Genomic DNA, 22186 nt, shown 5'->3' with positions numbered 1-22186 from the left:
CCACACAATAGAAGAAAGGGAAGGCTCTGGAAAACAAAAAAAAAAAAAAAAAAAAAACACTTAATTGTATCAAAGTTGTATGAAATCTGCTTAAACATAAATTCATTTTAAATGTTATAAAATTATAATTTTTACATTAAAATATAGTTTAATTTTGTCATGCTAGGTTTCCAAACATACATTTCCATTTGATACTTGTTCTTCTTATACCTTCACTTATTTTGTCCTCTTATGGGCTTATGATAGGCAAGAGTGGACCAAAGCCACTGTTGAAGGATTGAGATTGAAGTGATTTCCTTTAAAATGGGTTTTGATGTTGTACTTTGATTGGTTTAATTTGTCAGTGCGATAGAATATCATCCACGGACGTTGTATATTACTACGATACTTTTTTTATATATAAATTTTTTTAATATTATTGACATGCACTATTCAATACTTATTTTAAAAAACTTTTAATAATATTGCCTTGACATGGGCAATAGTCAGTGTGCAGGTGACCAAATTATTTGACAGAAATATTGTTCTGTTTATACATTTATAAATACTTTTTAAAATATTTTTTATATCAAAAAGGCAAGAAAATAAGAACGGAGCCAGAGAGTGATATTTTAATCAAGTGCTATTTTTAAATTGGAGAAATTAACAAGGAAGAAAACATGGAAGAAAAACGGGTGATTTCAATCCTATAGTGATCTATCATATATATATATATATATATATATATATATATATATATATATATGCATCTATGAAATTGAACATAAGCCACATGTTTGCTACTAAGTCTAGAAACGACGTTCTCTTTCTAAATCTCACTAGACAAGACAGGTTCTATTGGTTAACTACTTTGTTAACAGGTAACCTGATTCTTCATGTTTGCTTCCTGCCTTAACCATAAATAGCCCTTCTTCGTAGTTTCTTTCTTCCATATTTCTCGAACCCAAAAACACTTGCTAGCTTTTCTCTTCTCAATCTTTTTAGGTCCCTCTTGCAGTGAGATTAAAAAATCACCATATGATACCACTCGTGCAAAGGGCTTATTTAGTTCAGTGTATTTTTAAGGAATAATTACTTATTTTTTTATCAAGATAGAACTTTTCAAAACAAAGCAATTATTCTTAAGTGATTTCAAACATGCTAGCTAGCTATACCCTTTGCTTCTATTCCCTTGATATTCTTTGGTATTTAATTTATGCAGAGAAGGTGAAGGATCAAGCAAATCAAATAACTTGTTGACAGAAGATAGAGAGCACAACTGAACATACCCAACAGGACTTTGTGTGTGAGCAGTCTTGTGCTCTCTTTTCTTCTGTCAACAAATTTAGTTTCTTGGCTAGCAGGATACTCACCGAACTCTTGAAAATAATCTTCTTAAATTTTTTAACATGCATATTACTCTGACACAAATTCTTTTTATATTCAATTTCCTTTAACCTGCAGCAACGTAAAGGTAAATACATTATATAGCCTGCCATACACATGCATACACACATATTAGTTTATGTTGCAACACTACTTCAAAAATCACACTGTGAGCCATTTCATTTTACTATGTAACAGTTTCTTACTACTATCATGCAATCACGCATCAGTGACTAGACATGAGTTCTATTATTTTTAACATCTAAAAATTGATACTCTATATAATATCTATATAATTATTTTTATCTCTTTTATATATCTTATCTTTTCTATATATATGCATCTCCAGAATACTCTCTAAAACCAAAGGAGACACAAAAAAATGTCTCATGTTGAATGTACAACAAGCATTTTGTACGAGACATACATGCAATTAATATTCATCAGTAGACCGGCTCATAACCCATTCTAATACAGTTTTGTCCTTCAAGATCGCTATCAGATCGACAGTCTTTCACGAGAATTCACGACTTAGCTAACTTGGCTGTTTTTCTTTTTGTAGTGTCTTTGGTTGAATCATTTTTTCCAATATATGATAAAATAAAAAGAAAACAACTACTTCGAAATAACTTAAATCAAATTAGAAGTTTGACTTGTGAACGCCTGTTACATTTTAAAATACAAATTCTTTTTTATTCAAAGCAAGGACTTTTATTTATTATTTAATCCTAGGGCTAGAAGACTTCTTTGATAGGAACTTTTAATGGCAATGATAATCTATTCACAAATTTTTCCAACACTTTTTTATAATTTTTTTTCCCTCTATATCTTTTCATTTTATTGCTCATTTGTCGTTTCTGTAACTAATTCTTTTTTCCTTTAAAAAATTTTGCAAAACTGTCATAGAGAAATATAATTTCTCTTTTACTTTATAACTGAAGTTGGATAGTAAATGTTTCAGAAGGCCTGTAGATCGAGATTTTCCAAGTGTTTGATTTTGACAGAGATCGTTATCATATAGTAGTAGCTCATCAACCTTCCCCAGCTGTTAAAAATTTTAATATAACATTAGGATAATATTTTGTGAACATTAATAAGCATGCTTATAAAAATAAAGATTATTATAAAATAATAATAAATTTTATGTTTAAATCATGAAACTATGATAAATAATGTTAGAATTTATCCTTTATTTAAAATAAAAATAATTTGGTGCTTACAACTTTGATTATCTCTTAATAATAGGCTCGTGAATTGGAAAAAAAAAAAAAAGGATGAGTCATGTAAGATATCATTTCATAAAGTTCTTTTTCCCTCATTGGTTGAAGACAATGTGCTAGATTTTTAATTTCAAGAAATAATTTTGATGGACTATTGATTGTATTTGAAACACTAGATGGTTTAGGATGATCACGTTTACAAGTTTGTGGAGATTTGTCTTTAACATACTTATAATTGTTAACATGTACATTGTGCTTGGCTATTTTTATTTTTTTTTGTTTCACTTTAGGAGTGAGTTGTTCAAAAGTGTCTAACAAGTATGAACATACTTTTGTCCATAAAAGATTATTTTGTTATAAGATTTATGGATCATTAGGATAGCTCTGGAGAATATCCTTTATTATGAGCATCTTTGAGGATGTCATCTAGTTATTTTCTCCACCGTTGAGGGAAGCAAACTATTCTAACATAGTCCAAAGAGGAAAAATTATGCTTTGCCTGTTTACATAGAAAATGAAACGTGTGTTAAACTCTAATTTCTAATAAAACATAGTGCAAAACCGAACTGCACTAAATATACCATTAGGTATATTCATAGATATCAAACTCAAGAGGTGAAGTTAAATTAAGAATTTTTGCAAAGGGAGAATTAACTGAAAAGTAGTCATATTATTGTTCTTGTTTTGAAGTTTTTTCAAACACTCTACACATGAAATAAAAGACATGACCTCTAGCGAATTCTCTAAGCTGGACTAAATTGAAAAATTAATTTACCTTTGAAAAAAAATGTTTTTTCACAATGACAAATTGTTTCAAGAAAGGTGTCATGAAGATGAGAGGAAAAGAATGAAGGGTAGATATGATAGTATCTGGAATTTTAGGTCTAGAGAGTAAATTAGAAATGGTGTTTCATTTCTTTTGATATGTTTCATAGTGAAATTATATCTTGAAAAATGTTTTTTTTTACTTCAGAATTTGACATTGTTTTGTTTCTGAAATCTAAAACTTCATGAAAAGAGGAATTATCCATCTAATCTTTAAAAAGTATATCTTCTTAAATGGAAATCAAAATTTTAGTTTCTGTATTTGCTAAAAAAATGCCTCTTTGTAAATAGTATGGTAGTGTTTTTCATCCTCCTTATAACTATTTAGTTTCGTGACCACAGTATATGTATACTTGATAAGGGCATGGAGAGAAGATGTCTTGGAGGTTTAGAAGTTTATCATGTTTAAGAAAATGATTAAAATGTTTATAATCAATAACTAATTTCTTTTTTTCTCATAATTTTTGAAATATGTTCTCCACATAAAAGGTTGGGCAATCCCACTTTGACTTAGTTGGTTCCATAAGCCCTTCTTTTAGCAATTTTGAACTTTCTTGGTTAGCTATATTAATATCTAAGGGACTCATTCCAGGATGTGGGCTTTGGTAGGATTAATATCCTCATTCAGCTTAAATGAAAACGAGACAAAAAAGTCAAGGTTTTTGTTCAAGGCAAGTGTACCTATCAAAAGTAATAAAAGGATTTTTGAAAAGGGTTTTTGATTCGATTGTTTAAACATAATGTGATTGTAACAAACCAAAAATAGAGCTTAATATTAACAATAAATTAACAGAACAGTAATACAATGTATGAAAGAGATCAAATAAGATGATCATAGGACTTATGGATTCATCTACTACACTTCTTTATGTTCTAATTGATTAAATTCTGATATTGGTATCTAAATATTTGCCAACCACTCATAATTAGTTCTATTAACATCCAATAATTATGTAATATCAATATTCTTTTCCTTGAGCGAACACCTCCAATGATTATGCAAGATAATTGTCAAGAAAGCATGAATACCCTATGAGTTTGTTAATTTAATAACGGCTAAAAGAAAGGAATTAAGTGTGATTAATGATAGTCATATTGTAACATCCTAATCCTTAGTGCCCCTGATTTGCTGAATTTTGACAAAATCGTTGTCAAAATTTTAAAAATTAAATTATTAGGAATTAGTCAAAGTGACTTTAGAGTTTTATATTCATTAGATGAATTGTGATTTTCTGGAATTTTTCTGAAATTTTTAGAAAATACTCAAAATTTATCTATTTTGTGAGTATACTAATAAAAACTTCAAACTGAATTTGAGTATAGCAAATGAAGTCCAAAAAAAAAAAATTCTGAAAATCTTACAAAAGTCTAGTAATACTAACAAGATCTCGAAAAGTAAATTTTTACAACACAATTTGATAAATTTCAAAATTCTATTTTGCAGCATATTTAATTAGCAGATAATAAATAAATTTTTTCGGGAGCAATTTGAGTAAATTAAAATTTTAATAATCATCTCATTATTATTGTAAACATTCTATTACCTTGTTTAAAAAAAATAAAAATTTCCTACCTATTAAATTGTAAAAATATACATTTGGTAAAAATGTAATTCTTAAGTTTAAAAAATAATAATAATAATAATAATAATAATAATAAATTATTTGAATTTTGACTTTTATAAGGGACATAGGAGAGAGAAATACTTAAAAAATTCCTAAAACGTTCCTAAAATTTACGGGCTCTTCTTCTTCCTTTTCTCTTCCAAAAACCTTCACATTTCAAGCTAGAAATTGAGGGCAAAATCTTAGTTTTCTTGAGGAGCTTTAATAGGTAAGTTTATTCCCCTCATCCTCCTCTACATTTGTATGGTTTCATTTTTTCAAAATGGTGCATTTTCATTTTCTCTCCTTGCTTTGCTTCACATGAATAGGAATGGGAAGAGTGTGTTATGGTGCTTTTGTTGTTGTGATTTTACACCTAGAACACTAGAATCATGCTTGAAATGGATTATTAGAAGTGGTTAGGCTAAAAAACCTAGGAACTCAAATTCGTACGTTTTAGTCCATTGAATTCTGGGACTTGTGTGGACCGAATTAGGAGTTTATTTCTGCATGAAAGTTGTAGCCCTTTAAATTATTGAAATTTAGCAACTGGTTTCACATCAAACGGATATTTGTAGCTCAAGTTATGCCCATTTTACTATCAGATATTGTAGCAGTCACCTTAAAAGATTACCCTGTTCCAACAGCCACGGATTTCGAATTACTGGGACTGATATGTGTAGAATTGGGACTCGAATCCTTCATAAAGGTTGTAATAAATTGTATTATTGAAATTTTAAAATTTGTTTCATGTTAATAGCTTATGTGTAGCATGAGATATAGTCAAAGTACTAAGGTATGTTCAGAATATTAGTGTAGTTGAGCCCTGTTAGAAATAACCTCTGTAAACTGCAAACTGCCATTATTCTATACGGTATTTGAATTTTATTCCTTCATAAGAGTTGTAGATAAATTAGTCCTTGAAATTTAGAAACTGGTTCCATGTTAAAATGTTAAGTATATCTTGAGTAATGGCAAAAACACTGAACCTTGTGCAACCTGCTCGAAAATTTCCCTGTCATAACTTGGACCAACTTTATTGTACAATCTATCTTGGATTAGACTTTGATCTCTTCATCAATATTGTAGACAATCACGAAAATTCCAAAACACTGAACTTTGTTCATGTTCTTCATTAGGATTCCTCCTACTCTAAGCGTATACCAAATAGAATAATTTTTTAAGTTGAGTGTAAGGTGAATGTGGGCTTAACATATTGCCATGATTAGATTAGAATAATGAATGAGTTTAAATTCTCATGAGATAGAACCAGAGAAGGTTCTAACTAGCATTTCATTACATGTATAGATTTCACCGGAAATCAATCTCAACCTCAAGCTTTGGAAGGAACAAGCATGGACGTAAGAGGTAAGGGGTGGGTTATATAGTAAGGATTACATCATAAACGTATTTAACTTTACTTGTTGAAATTGTCAAATTTTGTTATGATTGATACTTTCAATTTTATAATTTGTTTAATTTCAAGAGATGAAAAAGGTTGGTTTGCGTGTTTGATTGTAAAAGTATATGTTTGAATACTTCATTGAGCTATAAGTTGTGTTATATGATATGAATTGTCCTTGAATGAGCATTTATGTGCATGGTGGTTTTCATGGGAAAGTTTATTGAAATTAAATTGAAATGAATAAATGATGGGTGGTGAATCCTTACAAACTGTATTGGGAAGTTTTCTGATTGTAACAGGTATCTAAAAAAAAAAAAAATTTTGGAAAGTCCGTATTACAAGGGAAACTCTGTCAAAATTTTTGAAAAATGTTCAGACAAAAAAAATATATATATATATATATTTTAATCATTTTGAACAAATTTATGAATTTAGGAATACGGGACTTTTCTAAGAAAAACCCTTAGGAACTCATGCATTACTCATCTGAAAATGGTATTTTGTGCAAACTGGGGAATCGGAGACTATGGACTCTGGGAATACGATAGGGAGGCCCTGAGGGAGGACTTGGGGATAGGAAGGGTAGTGGTTGGAAGCCCCAAAAGGCTCAGGCTCGCTACCTGTTGTCGGGGATCCCACTGTACAAACTCTCCTGTACCTGACTGTACTCTTACCGTATATCATGGTCAGTGAGCTACTAGGTTTATATTTGAGCGTGGGTCTCAATAATCCCGTGGGTGGATTTTCCATACCTAGTAGTGTCAACTCCTGGCTACCCCAGCACTGATTTGAGAAATGATCTGGGCCCGCATGCATGAACATATTAGTAAAAGGAACTAGGATCATGCATCATCATCATCATCATGTATTTGGAATGTGATTGATCTGTGAATGTTTATGATGTTTGATTTTAACAAGATGTATGAACTATGGCTCACCCTATTGTCTTTCTATTTTTTTTATTTTCTATGTGTTTGCGATACTCGTTGGATTTGCTCGATCACTCTTTGTAGTAGAGGGAGATGGCACAGTTACCACTTCAGACGAATATGGTGATCAGGTTCCTCAATCCAGAACCACACCGATGGCATCACGATTGGGATAATCACATTCACACATTTGCTAGCATACTTACTATAATGCTAAGGAGAGCGGCACCAGGACCCGGAGGTGGCAATGTACCTTTCACCATTAGGACTAGACTAACTCTTGATTTGGGTAATAACAATCCCTTTCAGCCCATACCACCACCAATTCCCCCTCCAGCTGAGGAGGAGGAAATGGATATTGATGTTCCTGAGGATTATGATCCTCTAAACATCGATGAGTCTCGTGACTCAGAGATGGGCTCAGATGAGGGGGATTCATCACCCAAGTCTGAGGATATGGATTCAGAGTAGGACTGGAAGCACCTTACTTTTTGTGTACAGTAGCAAGAGTTAGTTGTAGGCATTCTTTTGTTGTACATAGGCCTATATGGTGCTGGGCAGTAGCCACTTATTTTGTTTAGTTATGCTGCTCTGTAGGAAATCATTTCCGATGTTGCTCTTATTATTTTGAAGAATTGTATCTAATATTTTTATCTGTATGTTAATTATGTTACTAGACAAAATGGTGATTGAGTTCTCTGGTGTATAGTGACGTGTAAGCAGGGAACTCATTGACCATTTGCCCTTTGGATTACTGTAAACAACTATTTAAATACTTATGAATGTTTACTTTTATTATATGCTACGATGAAATTCAGAAACTTCATATTGAAATTTGCATGTGAAAATCTATTTTGTGATTAATGATTGGAAATATCGACATTATGTATGAATGAATTATTATTGGTTTAAAAAAAAAATCACTAATTGAGGGTCTCTATAAAGTAGGGTGTTACACATATTTTAGTACATCTTTCTTTCCATGTTTTTGGTTTAATTGTGCTTCATTAGTGCATTATTTTGATGTGTTAGTTTAAATTTGTGTTAGTAAGTAATTTAGGATTTAAATATAAATCTTTCTTAATTCTCGCCATAATTTCTTATTTTGATACAGTTTTTTGCAAAGACCATATCTGGAGGTACACTACTTGGAATTAGACAAAATTGGTGTCCCTAGAAAGACAAGACAGAGATCTACAACTTCTCTGTTGTGAGAAAAGCCCAGTTCGAGCATCTTCAAGTCTAAAATTGCGTCACAATGTTGCGGCCCTGCACTAAAATTTTCAGAATTTGATTGTATTGTTGATTTTACTTAGTTAGGGAGTTGGGTCTTAATTAAGCCCAATTATTATATCTTTTACTTAGTTAGGTGTTTAGGAAACTCATTAGGGAGTTGGGCCTTAATTAAGCCCAATTATTTTATCTTTAAATAGAGATTATGACTCTATGTACGAATCATTGTTTTTCTTTTCCCGCAATTTTTCTGAATTACAAAAGTCTTTATTTTAAATTCTTTCCTTTATTTTCGTCTCTCTACCTTCCATCTTTTCATATTTTCTGGTTTTGGCCGAAGCAAACATGATCATGAAGCAAGGCTAATCCATCAATCGGTTCAAGGTTTCAAGAACAACATTGCGTTTGAGTTTCGGGTTAGGTTCTATCGAATTCGCGCTTTTCCTCCTCTTTTCTGATTAGGATAATTACGTTTTTCATGATATTGATTTTTCGTTTGCATTCTAAACAAAGAATGAGAATTTCAGATTTGAAATAAATGAATTCACCTAATTCAATAAATCAATTGTTCTGAATTTTGTTAGAGCATTGGATTTGCGATTGCAGTTGTTGTTTTGATGAAATTCATAATCTAGATTTAGATTTTGGGTTATTAATGTCGTATTGAATTAGTATTGATTGGAAATTCATTAAAATTATATTTGTGTAACAATGAGAATTGCGTTGTAGTGATTGAGATCTTGATTTGGTTGAATTTCATATTTCGTTTCGTTATAATTATTCCTTATTCTTTTCTTTTCTGTTGTTTACAATTTAATTCAAAACAATCCTTCTCTAAGCTAATCTGAAATCACATGATGGAACCAGAAACAGAATATATCTTATGTCCTTGTGAGATGACCTAAGTTTACTCCTTGTATTGCAAAATTTTTAAGAAAATCTAGTTTGTTTGATACCATTGCGACGTGGTTATCAATTAACATAGCACCTTATCCTATTTTATCTTATAGTTTCATTAATTACACGTGTTACGATCGCCTATAATGCAATTAACTGTGGGATGCTAAAGATGATCAAATCTTAACATACACAATATAATTCAATAGAGTAAAAATCAAACATTAAAGGAAAACGAACACCAATATTAAAGTAAAAATCACACAAAATTTGCAGTAGGATCCATCATAGCCCAAGCTATGGGTTTAATTACTCATAACAAAATAAACTATGAACAACATGATAGATAAACCCATAACCACAACAGAAAATTCAAACCAAAGAAACCCAGAAAGGTAAAAGATGAAAAGAGTTCTCGTTCTCTGAAGGGCACTCAATCACTTGCTTGGACTTCAAGGGAAAGCTCATTGTCCTTGCTAATGGTCTCCAATGACTCTCAAAAATGAGTTTGGTTAGAACTAAAAAGGGAAAGAAGGTGTGCAGAGAAGTGGAAGTGTTGAGTGTGGAAGATAAGGCCTCTTTATATAGGTTGTGCCATGAGTTTTCAGTCGGTTGAGCTCTATCTTTTCAAATTGGTTTTATCCACAATCAGAATCGCTGCAAATCTTCATATCTAAGTTATAATTTTAAATTCAAAATTCAAACTCAAATTTACATAGCACTGCAAGGACTAAAAATGCATTTAAAATTTTATATTCTTTATCTTCTTACTCGATCATTAAACTATGATACTCTACTCTCCTCTCTCTCTTTCATTGTATAAGGATAAAAGTAAAGAATGCTCCCTCTAAGAAAAAATATACTACCATAGGCTTGACGATAAACTAACTATCTACTAAGTCAATTGAATGCAATTAAAAATCATGAGGTCTTTTACAAGTTATAATGTGGCCAAAAGGTTATAATAATTAAAGTGAGATAAAATGAAGAAAAAGGATACATAAAGGGTTAACTTAATTAAAATAATCACTAATATCCCTGATAGCCATGTCACAGTGGTATCAAAAACTACTAAATTCCTCACAAAAACATGCAGTTCAGGGAGCAACCTAGGTCATATCTCACAAGGATGCAATTGCACATTGCTCTAATCTCAATTATGCATGAAATGTTGTATGTTTGGGGGTTTAAATGCAGAAACTGAATTGCAAAATTAAAATGCAGAAAATGAAATTACAGAGAATGAAATCGCCAAGAATGAAATCGCAAAGAATGAAATCGCAAAGTGCAAAATTAAAAGTTCAGATTCCTTGGTCACAATATCTACCAAGGTACCATCATTCCTATCAGCAGGTCTATAAAATTTACTGATAAATTCCCAGAGAGAATCCTTGATAAAACCCAATTACAAAGGTTTTTAGGATGTCTTAATTATGTGGGTAATTTTATTCCTCATCTAAATAACATTATCAAACCTTTACATGATAGGCTTAAGAAAAATCCCCCTTCTTGGACTGATGTTCATACCAATGTCGTCAAAGAAATCAAAAATAGAGTCAGAAAGATAAATTGCTTATATCTTCCTATTCCCCAAGCCTTTAAAATTGTTGAAACTGATGCCTCAGACATAGGTTATGGGGGTATCCTCAAACAAAAAATTGAGTCACATGAGCATATTATTGCATATACTTCCAAACATTGGAATTCTGCTCAATAGAATTATTCTACTGTTAAAAAAGAAGTTTTGGCAATCGTTTTATGTGTTTCAAAATTTCAATCTGATTTACTAAATCAAAAATTCCTTATTAGAGTAGACTGCAAGTCTGCTAAAGAGATTTTACAAAAAGATGTAAAAAATCTTGTCTCAAAACAAATCATTGCAAGATGGCAAGCAATTTTAAGTGTTTTTGATTTTGATATCGAATATCTCAAAGGCACTTCAAACTCTCTTCCTGACTACCTTACCCGTGAATATTTACAGGATAAGTAAGATGCCTAGAAAGGCAAATACCCCTTCCAAGGGAGGGACAACCAGAGGTGGCAGAGTCAGGCTAGCCTTGACTTTAAATAAATCAAAACCACAATCTGCTTCGGCAGGTTCAAAATCCTCTTCTTCTGGGTCATCTACCCCCATTGAGTCATCGACTCAGAAAGCAATCCAAATTATTGAGTCATCGACACAATAATCTGGAACTCCAAAAGAATCTTCCAAAAAGACTGATTCTTCCATTAAAACCACAAAACAAACCAAAGCAGATTATGCTCTCCCAATAAGCACACTCTTAGCTGTCCAACAAGGAAGCTTGAGTAGCCTTCCCAAAAAATCACGGGCTGACATTGCCTCTGAAGAAGATATGGAAATAGATTTAGCAAGTCTAAACACCATACTCCAGTCTTTCAACCAAACCCAGAAAATAATAGCCAATCCAAGTAAAACAGAAAGGACCCTTGACCTTCAAAAAGGAAAACAAAAATCCACTAATCCAAACCATTATGTGGCCAAAGAAAAATTTTCCTCAGTCATACAAATGGAACCCGAATTTTGGGACAAAAACCCATACAAAGCTATTACCAAAGTCTTCCCACCTGGATTTCACTTTAGACCTTATGCGGCAAATAAAACCAGGCAATTCTATGAGTTTATTTTAGTGGATTCAGATTCTGTCTCCATTAAACACTATAAAGACCAAAAAGATCCATCAATCACAACCCATTCTACAATCCAGATCTTGAAAGTCTTAACCCCAAAGGCTTTTGGGAAAAATCTGAACTCTTATAAAAAGTTTTCCCAACCCTTTGACCCAGTAGGATATAATTACTAGGATTACATAGATGCATGGACAAGAACTTTCTGGTTCCAAAATAAACTTAACCGACATTCTTGGTTAATATATTTTAAAAAGAATCAGAATTATGATTTTCCAAATTGGTTTCTCCAATGGTGGGACTATTTTGGACCAATTGAAGAAATTCTTCCTACACCTGTCAAAGAAGGTTACAGAATCTACAAGGGTAGATATCTGCGAGAATCAAGAATTCCAGCAGACCTTAATACTTCTCTGACTTTGCCTTAGCATGGGTATTCTCATGGCAGTATAGATATGGCAAAACAGAAAATGAAGACACTCTCCCATTACTGCACAGGTATTCCTTTGTGAAATGGTGGAATCAATTCAATGCCGACCATGCTGGTCCGGAAGGAGTTGCTGAATATTTTGGCAAGAATCCAAAATTATTAAACTTAGCAGACCCAGCAACATTTCAATTTCTAAACCAGAAATCTAAAATTGCAGCATTTTTATCAAGTTGCGATACAAAAGAAAAAATGAAGAAAAATTTGCAAGATGTTCTTCTTCTTTTACAAAGCCAAGAAGAAGGAGAATTTTCTACAAAACAAGAGACCAATATTGAAGAAATGTATCAAAATGAAGATGATTGCTTCGGCATCGACATCCAAGATCTTTAAAACCGGTACTGTAGAAAATAGTTCCAGTTACCAACCGGAACTATAGAAATAGTACTAAAAATTTTTCTTTAAAAGGAGTCCTCGACCATATTGTGAGGCACCCTTTCATTAAGCAAGTTTAGAGAGATTTAGAGAGAGAAGCTCTGAGAGAAACAATCCTTTGTAAGCTTTCCTCTTTAAGATCTTTTCAATAAAAGTTTGCTGTTTCAAATTATTTTCTCTCTTCTCCCTCTTAGCCGGTTCTGTTCGGACTACCGTCGTCCGGCTTTCTTCTCTTCTCCCTCTACTAGATCTGTGCTGGTTCTACCGCCGTTTCTAGTTTCTTATGTTTTACCTCTGCATTTTTTCATTCTGACATTGGTCTGGAAGAGACTAACTTTTGATTTAGAAACGGAAAGTCCGTTCTGTTTAATGATATTGATGAAAACATTTATATGTTTGAAATGTTGATCAATGGATTGGGAGAAAATTAAGACATCATCAATATAGACAAAGACAAATTTTGAATAAGGATTGAAAATGTCATTCATAATTTTCAGAAATTCAGAGGGAGCATTTTTCAAACCAAAAGGCATAACATTCCATTCGTAATGCCCAAAGGGGACGGTAAAGGCAGTCTTGTACCTATCATTTTCACAAATTTGGATTTGCCAAAATCCAGATTTCATATCAAATTTTAAAAAGATCTTAGCAGAGTTTAATCTGTTAAGGAGGTCTTTCTTGTTGGGAATAGGATGCCTAATCCACTGAAGGGCTTGATTAAGAGGTTTGTAATTAATGACAAGTCTGGGAGTACCTCTCTCAATCTCTGCCAGTTTATTAACATAAAAGGCAGAACACGACCAAGGACTCTTACTTTTCCTAATAAGTTTTTTGTCTAAGAGATTTTGATCTTTTTCTGACAGTAATGAAGGAGTTCTTCATTCATCTGGATAGGTCTGGCCTTAGTGGGTATCTGACTATCCTTGAAACCGGACTCATAAGGGAGGCTAACAATATGTTTTTTTTTTATTCCAGAAGGCACTAGGAAGGTCAGAACATATAGAAGTTTGGATTTTTTCCAAAAGGAATTGGATTTTCTTCTGAAGTGAAGGATTTTGTAATTGTTTTTCAATGTTGGCAAAAGAGACTTCTTCTTTTAGAAAATTAATTTGGTTAATTTTATTTTGAATGGCGTTAATATTTTTTGTAAATAGTTTGTTAGAAAATTTGAAAGTTATTTGCTTCCCTAAATGATAAGTGGAAATACCGTCTTTCGTAATTTGTAGAGGGAAGAGGGCTTTTATAAAAGGTGTTTCCAAAATAACTTCATTTTTTAAATTTTTTACAAGAAGAAAATTTGTTTCAATTTTGAGTCCTTGATTTTCAATCACGGCTTTAGAAAGCTTGTAATTAATTTTGAGCTTCGAACCACTAGCAGTGCTGAGTTTTTCAGAAGTTTTTTCAAAATATTTTGTAGGAATTAATCCTTCTAAAATACAGTTTGAATCAGCACCTGTATCAAAGAGGGCTAAAGTATCAAGAACAAAATCATCCATAACGATTCTGATGTTAATATAAAATTTTTGTATCTTGACCTTGTTGATCAAGCACATAAAGGTTTCTTCTAGATTACCAGAATCGACCTTCACAGAGTCATTATCATTAGGAAGTTCTTCTTTCTCAATATCAGATTCATCATCTAATTGGGAAAGAATAACTTGATGAATTTGTTGTTGATCTTTGATCTCTCTGATCTCTTTCTTGAGATTATTAATCTCAATCTGGAGATCCTGAATAGTAGTTGGTTTAATGTTAGAATTCTTTTCTAATCTTTTGAAAATATTTGTAATATCAAATTTATTTGTAGTAAAATACTCTTTAGGTTTAGGTTTATTTTCTAAAACTTCTTTGAATTTGTTTAAAAATTCTTTTCTTTCTTGGGAATCAGAAATAGAACTTATTGCTTCAAAAAGAAGATCTTGTTCTTTTGTCAAAACATTGATTTCTGGAGTATCATCACTATCAGAAGAGGAAACTTGGTCATCGTTTTGGATTTGGTTGATATCTTCCTCAGATTCTTTAACAGAATCTTCATCAGAGGATTCGATAAGGAGATTGTTAATCTGGTCTTCTATAGAAGGCTTAAGATTAAGGTTGCTAATTTTCTTTTTTAGCCTACAGTATTTGCTAATATGGCCAGGTTTACCACAATTGTAACAGGTTATGCCTGTTCTAGGTTTCTTGGGAATGTTGGTAGGGATGACATTTTCCCCTTGCTTCTTGGGAATAGGTTTTCTATTGTACCTGCGTTTTTAAGGCTTTTTGTAAGTTTCAACAACCTCTTTCTTAGGGGCATGTTTCTTCTTTTTGGAGGAGCAGGACGGAAGACCAAATTGCTCGCAGAAAGATCCTAATTCTTTCTTGCTCAAGGCTTTGTCTTTGGCAAGCTATTTCTGGAGTTTATCCTTCTGGAAAGCTTTAATACCGTTATGAATAATGATGGCAGTAAGCTGACCATAATCATAACTATTATAATTGATTTCTCCGGTAGGAGAATGACTTCGGAGTTTACTTCTAATAAGATCTCCGAAAGCTTTGGAAAGCCCATCAAGATATTTTTCTTTCCAATAGGCTTGGTTACAAACTTCTCTGGTTAGGACCCTAGACATGAAGGTATCTTTATACTATTTGAAATGTTCTAAGGAATCACATTTGAGGTTTGAAAAGAGTTCACCGGATCTTTCTCTCCAAAGAGAAGGATCTCCCAGGAAATGTTGGGATATTGTGTATAACAACGTATACACAGCATCAGGGAGACGCTCATTGTCACTGACAATAGTTTTTCCCTTATCATCTATTTTAACTGCAGAGAGGATGTTTTCTTTATCAACTTCAGTGAGATAATTATCCCACCAACCTTTGAGTTGGCCAGTAAAACCAGCAACAAGAATATAAACAATGGTGTCTTCAGGCATATTTTGGTTAGTAAAATAGCCCATGGCGACAACCGACATGTTTTGAAGTTTGGCAATGATATTATATTCAGATAATCCATCAATATTGCAAATATAAATATCATTAGAATTAAAACTTTGAATAAAATCTTGTTTTTCCTCTAAGATAAGATCAGGAGCAATAGCTTTATTATAATAAAGCTTGGAAGAATTTTTTCAATTGTTGATAGGATTGATAGCCAAAGTAGAATCTGTTTCGGAATGATGTTTTGAGTCAGCTTTGGAGATAACATTGATAGTTTTGGCTAGAGATCTAGTTCTAGGTTTAGCACTAGACTCTTCAGAGGGTTGAGGAGTGTCGGGAATAGTGGTAAGAAGGCTAGTAATTTTACTAAGTAACTCATTTTGGTTATCCTCGTTCACTCTGGTTTTCTCTTTTTGCCTGAGTTCTAAGATCTTTTGCTTAGCTTTGGCACTAATCTTAAAAGGTTTAAACCTGGGTTTTTCTAGTTGAGGTTGAAAGGATGAAGAAGCCATTTCTTCAACTTTAGGTTTGACAGGATTAATAGAGATTTTTTCTCTGGAGGTACTTATTGGTATAATTGGCCTGTTCCATGAGGCCTTGAATGTCATTAGGAGTGATAGACTCTTCTGGGTTCTTAGATTTGAAAGGAGTAGCAGTAACAGGGTTACCGCCCTTGTCTTTCAAATTAGGTAATTGGTATTGAGATGTGGGTGGCAGTTCACTTTGAACGATTTGTCCATCTTTGATCTGCCAGGATATGACATTAGCAGAGGAGGTACTAATAACATCCTCTTGTCAAGGAAAATCTATATTGGTATGAATGGTATAGGCATGATACCAGTCAAAGAATGGAATATTTTGTTTAATTTTTTCGAGAAATTGATAGAATTTCTCTTGGATATCTGACCTGTCTTTTCCCCTATGTTTCTAAAAGAACCACTCTCTTTGAGGTTTCCATTCCTCAGAGTAGAAATCTTTCCTAAGGGTTTCCTTATCAATAATGAATTTATGTGATAACATCATAAGACTCATTTAAGGAAGAATAGGTTGGAGATTGGATACTTTGATTTTCTTCTTCTTTTTCAGAAGTCTGATAAACATTTCTAGGAATCCTAGAAGAAGTATCTAAACCCTGAAGATTTATAGAGGGGTCATGATTAATAGTCCTGGGAATATCAGGTCTAATATAAGATCAAGAAGAAAAAGATCTTCTAGTAGAGACAAAGTCAGATCGATTACTGTAAGCATCGATCCTTGAGGAGAAAGAGTTTCTCCTATCAAAGGTTATTTCAACCTTTCCAGAATTATTCTGCGAAATATCTTGTATTTGAAGAGCAGGTCGGGGAACACTGGGTGAGGCTTTATCCATAACCCATTTTTCGGGGAGAGTAACCTCATCCCACTTGATGATTCTAGGTAGAGAGACGTTGGCCTTTGTCATATCAGTGATAAACAAAGTAGTCTCTCCTTTTTGGGGTTTAAGAAGGACTCTAGAAGCATAAGAGTTCATGACCTTGTACTGAATCCTATAAATAAGAGCTGCGGGAATAGATCCCTCTTTCATGTCTAACCCATGAAAGCAAATGTTAAGAAACAAAGAGTCTAGGATGTGTTCATCCATAAGACTCACTGTCTTGTTGGGAAAACAGTTAAAATAAATCGGACCTTGTCCTAGGCTAGTTTCAACTGTTCCTATAAGAGAATCATCAAACTTATTGTGATGAATATCTCTCAGACAAATTAAGACAGCAGCATCTATGCCTATGTCTATCAAAGGTTTGATTGCTACCTAAACACATCCTATGTGAAGGTATTTGTATTTTCTCTTGTGATCATTGAGAGAGGATTTAGACAGGAGATGAAATTCTTCTCCTATACCTTTACCTAAGGGAATATTGTTTTCAACAGTCTTGATGATGTAGTCATAACTGTTTTTCTTAGGTTGATCTTTAGGAACATATAATGTATCCTGAGGAATGACTGGGATGGTCCAGTCATCCATGCTCTGATTAATCTCTTCGAATCGAACTTCTTCGTCGAAGAGGTTGTGTTTGGGTGTGATTTCAGGAGAATGTTTCTCCTGGTCATCAAATAGATTGGTTTTTGTGGGAGAGGAGGAAGATGAACTAGAGCCAGAGCGGAAAGAAATGCGGGAGAAAGAACGTAAAAGTTTAGACATAATAAAATACTTCTGGCACATCACCTTCATTTGGTTCCGTAACAATATATCTTATTAATTATTCATAACTTATTCGACTGGATCTGATTATTTGTGGACTTTTTTTTTTTTTTTAAATTTACAAATTCTGAAGTTCTTTTACCATAGTCACCAGCTTCTTCTGTTTTTAGTTCTTTTGAATACAGCATCATCAAATTAGCCTTACTGCCCTTTCATCCATGCGGGTCTTACTGCTACAGCCCTATTCAAAATAACTAAGAACTGCTGTACTTCCAATAAAAGATTTCATAAACTTAAGAAACTGTACAAAAGTAATATTTCAAAACCATTAGTTTGTGGCGTTGTTACAGACAGGGATGACCATAACTGGTCTCACCCAAAGGGCTTGTCAGCTGTCCAGCCTATAAACCATGATTACAGAAATTTCATAAAGGAATTTAAAGTCCAGATCCAGAAGAACATAGCTACAAATAATTAACAATTATATTCCTAATTCCCCATCAGGCTCTGATACCAGAATACCCGAAGTGGATCAAGGAAACAGAATATAAAAGACTGAAAGGAAAGTAGGCAGTAGCAGGACTACTAAGAATGTAAAGTTCAGAAATTAAAAGTGCAGAATGAAAAAATGCAGAGGTAAAACATAAGAAACTAGAAACGGCGGTAGAACTAGCACAGATCTAGTAGAGGGAGAAGAGAAGAAAGTCGGACGACGGTAGTCCGAACAGAACCGGCTAAGAGGGAGAATGAAATCGCCAAGAATGAAATCGCAAAGAGTGAAATCACAGAGAATTGAAATGCAGAAAACGAAATTGCACAGAATTGGAACCGAAAGTTAAAATCGAAATCTAGAGCACAAAAATCCAAAACTAAGATTGAATGAAACTTGAATTAAAATAGAAATTTTATTATTTCAAAAATTTGTGAAATTTCTTATTTATTGAAAAATTAAATTTAAGGTGTTATAGAACCCCCTCATACTTAAAGCAAAACATTGTCCTTAATGTTTAGAGAAAAAAAAAAGTAGAGATGAAGAGGACAAGAGAAATGAAAAGAAAAGGACTCCTTGAATGTGAGACAAATTACGCAGAAAAGTCACCCTGTTTTGAAAAAATAAGAACACAAAATAAATAAAAGTGAAAAATAAAACACAGGTCGCCTCCTATAAGCGCTTGTTTTACGTCACGAGCCTAACATCCTATTAAATCATGGTGGGAAAAAGGCATGAGTCTTAGAGGTAACTCCCTTGATATGTAGTTGTTTTCCCAACAGTTTCTCCTCCACAACTCCTGACGCATCAGAAAGATTAATCATAGAAGGAGAATCAAAATAAAGAGGAAAAAAAATTAAGCTCTAAGTCGGAGGCTTATTAATAGATGATTTGAGCTTTTGTCTTTTCTGTTTTTGAGATGGCTTTTTCCTTGGTCCTCTACTTGGAGTTCCATGTTTTACAAAATTTATAGGAGGGGGATCAACATCCATAATGCTCACAAAGTTACAGATTTCTTGGCTAAAGGGGTACTTTAGAGAAATAAAAACTTAAAATACAACTTCCTCATCATCTAGCTTCAATTTGAGCTATCCTTCTTGCACGTCTATGATAGCCCTTCTAGTGACTAAGAACGGTCTTCCTAGTATAATAGGGAAATCATCATCTTCCTCTATTTCAGCACCACAAAATTAGTAGAAAATATAAACTCTCCAACTTTTACAAGTACATTCTCTGTTATGCCTTTAAGGTATGTGATTGACCTATCTATTAGCTGAAGTGACATGGAGGTCGACTTAGATTTATGCATTTCAAGCTTCCTGAAAATATAATAAGGCATAAGGTTAATACTTGCTCCTAAATCACATAAGGCCTTATCAATATGGGTCTTTCTAATGGTGCAAGGAATAGTAAAATTCCTTGGGTCCTTAAGCTTAGGTGGAAGCTTTTTAAGCACTATAGCTGAGTACTTCTCAGTGAGCTTCACAATTTCATGTGCTCGCAACTTCCTCTTATTGGTCAAAATCTCTTTTAAAAATTTAGCATTTTTGGGCATTTTGGAGATGGCATCGATGAAGGACGTATTGATGTGCACTTTGCCCAAGAGGTCTAAGAACTTGTTGAACTCTTCATCTTATGGAGAGTGACCCTGCAACCACTGTGGAAAATGTATCTTAGGCTCATAAGGCCTTGGCTACACAAGAGGTTTTTTATTCTTTTCTTTTTTAGGCTCTGCGCTTAAAGCACGACCTTACTCATGGGGATGCACAACCATGCTTTTATCATTGACATGGACATGCTTGTCTAGGCATGGGCATGTTTCTATTTTAGCACGGGCACTCTCATCAATAAGCATAGACGTGCCTGTAGGATCAACATGGGCATCTTCTCATTAAGTATAGGCATGCATAAGCCTTTGTTCTGCGATTCTTAAATTTCTTTCCACTTCTAAGGGTGATGGCTTTGCATTGCTCCCTTGGATTAGGTTCGGGCTGAGATGATAATGTTCCCATCACTCTTTAACTCAAAAGATTGGTAAGTTGTTGAAGTTGTGCCTTTATTTTTTATGACTGAGTTTTCACATCAGAGTTTATCTCAAAGAACTTTTTTTCTATTGTTTGGGCTTGTTGGTCTATTTGAAGGTTTTGTTGTTCCAACTTAGATTCAAGCTCTGTCATTCTCTTATCAAAAAAGTGCATATACTGCATCATTTATTCTTGAAAGTTGGACTAAAATCTTGGAGCCTCCTTTCCCTCTAGTCTTGCTCCTTAATTTTGTATATAGGGAGGACGATAAATATTTGAATTTGGAGGATTATTTTGCCATCCCGAACTGTAGTTGTTGCTTAAGAAATTGACCTCCTTGGCCTCTGGAGGTTTTACCGATGGATCTTGTGCTCTTAATATTAATTCCATTTATCTTGACACAGTTTTCAGCTTATTTGTTATTATATCGCTGCTTTCTGCTTGATATATTGGAGCGACTTCCTTCTCTTTGCTTATGTGAAAGTTTGTATGCCATTGAAAATTATTGGATGTTATTTTTTCTATCAATGTATAGGCCGCAATTGGCTTTTTGCATAGCAAAGATCCTCTAGCGACAACATCAACTTTGGCTCTATTGGAAGATGAGAGTCCAGCATAGAAAATATGCATCTACTTCCACACAGGAAAACCATGATATGGACATTTCCTCAGAAGTTCTCCAAAGTGCTCCCAAGTCTCAAACAGAGATTCAGACTCATATTGTTGAAAATTGGAAATCTCTGTCATCAGCTTCGTAGAGAGTGATGGTGGGAAATATTTGGCTAAGAATTACTGGTTAAGCTATCCCATATTGTAATTGAATTAGATGAAAGTGTGAAGAACCATGCTTCACCCTTTCCATGATAGAGACTGGAAAGAGGCGAAGCCTTATAGCATCTTTGGTGACACCATTGTATTTGATGGTATCTGAGTCAAAGAAACTTTTTCAGATGAAGGTAGAGGTCTTTGTCAGGTTAGCCTAAAAATAATGTGGAGTTCTGGACTAGATTGAACAAGTTTGGATTAAATTCAAAATTATTGGCCTCTATGTCGACACTACAATGCTCCCAGCATCACCCTCAGCAGTGGGTGTCATGTGCTTCAAGATTGGTCGTTCTTCTACTATCTTTTTCTTTTCTCTACACTCCTTCCTTAGCCTACGTGTGGTCTTCTCGATTTCTTGATCAAAAGAAAGTGAGTTCTGCAATAGGTTTAGAACGAGTGAGCATAAAACAAAATAAAAATAAAAATATTTAAATCAACCAAATACTCAAATTTCTTTGATATTGAAAACTAATCCCTGGCAACGGCGCCAAAAACTTGTTTGCTGGTAAGTGTATTGATCAATTGGATTTTTATAACCTTATTTCCTTTCATTCCTAACTCATTAATCCTCTTTTGTGCCTAATTGGTTTGAATTGGATCATTTTATGATGTTTGAATTTTATTTGGGCTTTATTTAATTTTTCCAGTATTTGGTAAATTCTAATACTGTTTTGGTTTCTGGAACATATCTCGAGTTGTAGAACTCATTTCATTGTGATTCTTGATTTGTAGGAAAGCTTAGAGAAAGGCGCACAATTCTTAT

The 22186-nt window shown here is 33.4% G+C and overlaps 1 non-coding gene across 1 annotated transcript; it reads left to right on the top strand.

The window, feature by feature from the left end:
- The first annotated feature begins 21244 nt into the window (after nt 1-21244).
- LOC113860404 lies at nt 21245-21351 on the top strand. The gene has a single exon (XR_003503857.1). It is a non-coding gene; the product is annotated as a small nucleolar RNA R71 (small nucleolar RNA).
- The last annotated feature ends 835 nt before the right edge of the window (nt 21352-22186 follow it).

Source organism: Abrus precatorius, unplaced genomic scaffold (assembly GCF_003935025.1).
Source record: "Abrus precatorius isolate BTA unplaced genomic scaffold, Abrus_2018 Scaffold2, whole genome shotgun sequence".
Lineage (NCBI taxonomy): Eukaryota > Viridiplantae > Streptophyta > Magnoliopsida > Fabales > Fabaceae > Abrus > Abrus precatorius.
Note: the sequence above shows the minus strand (reverse complement) of the source record. Positions and strands in the feature narration are given on the sequence as shown.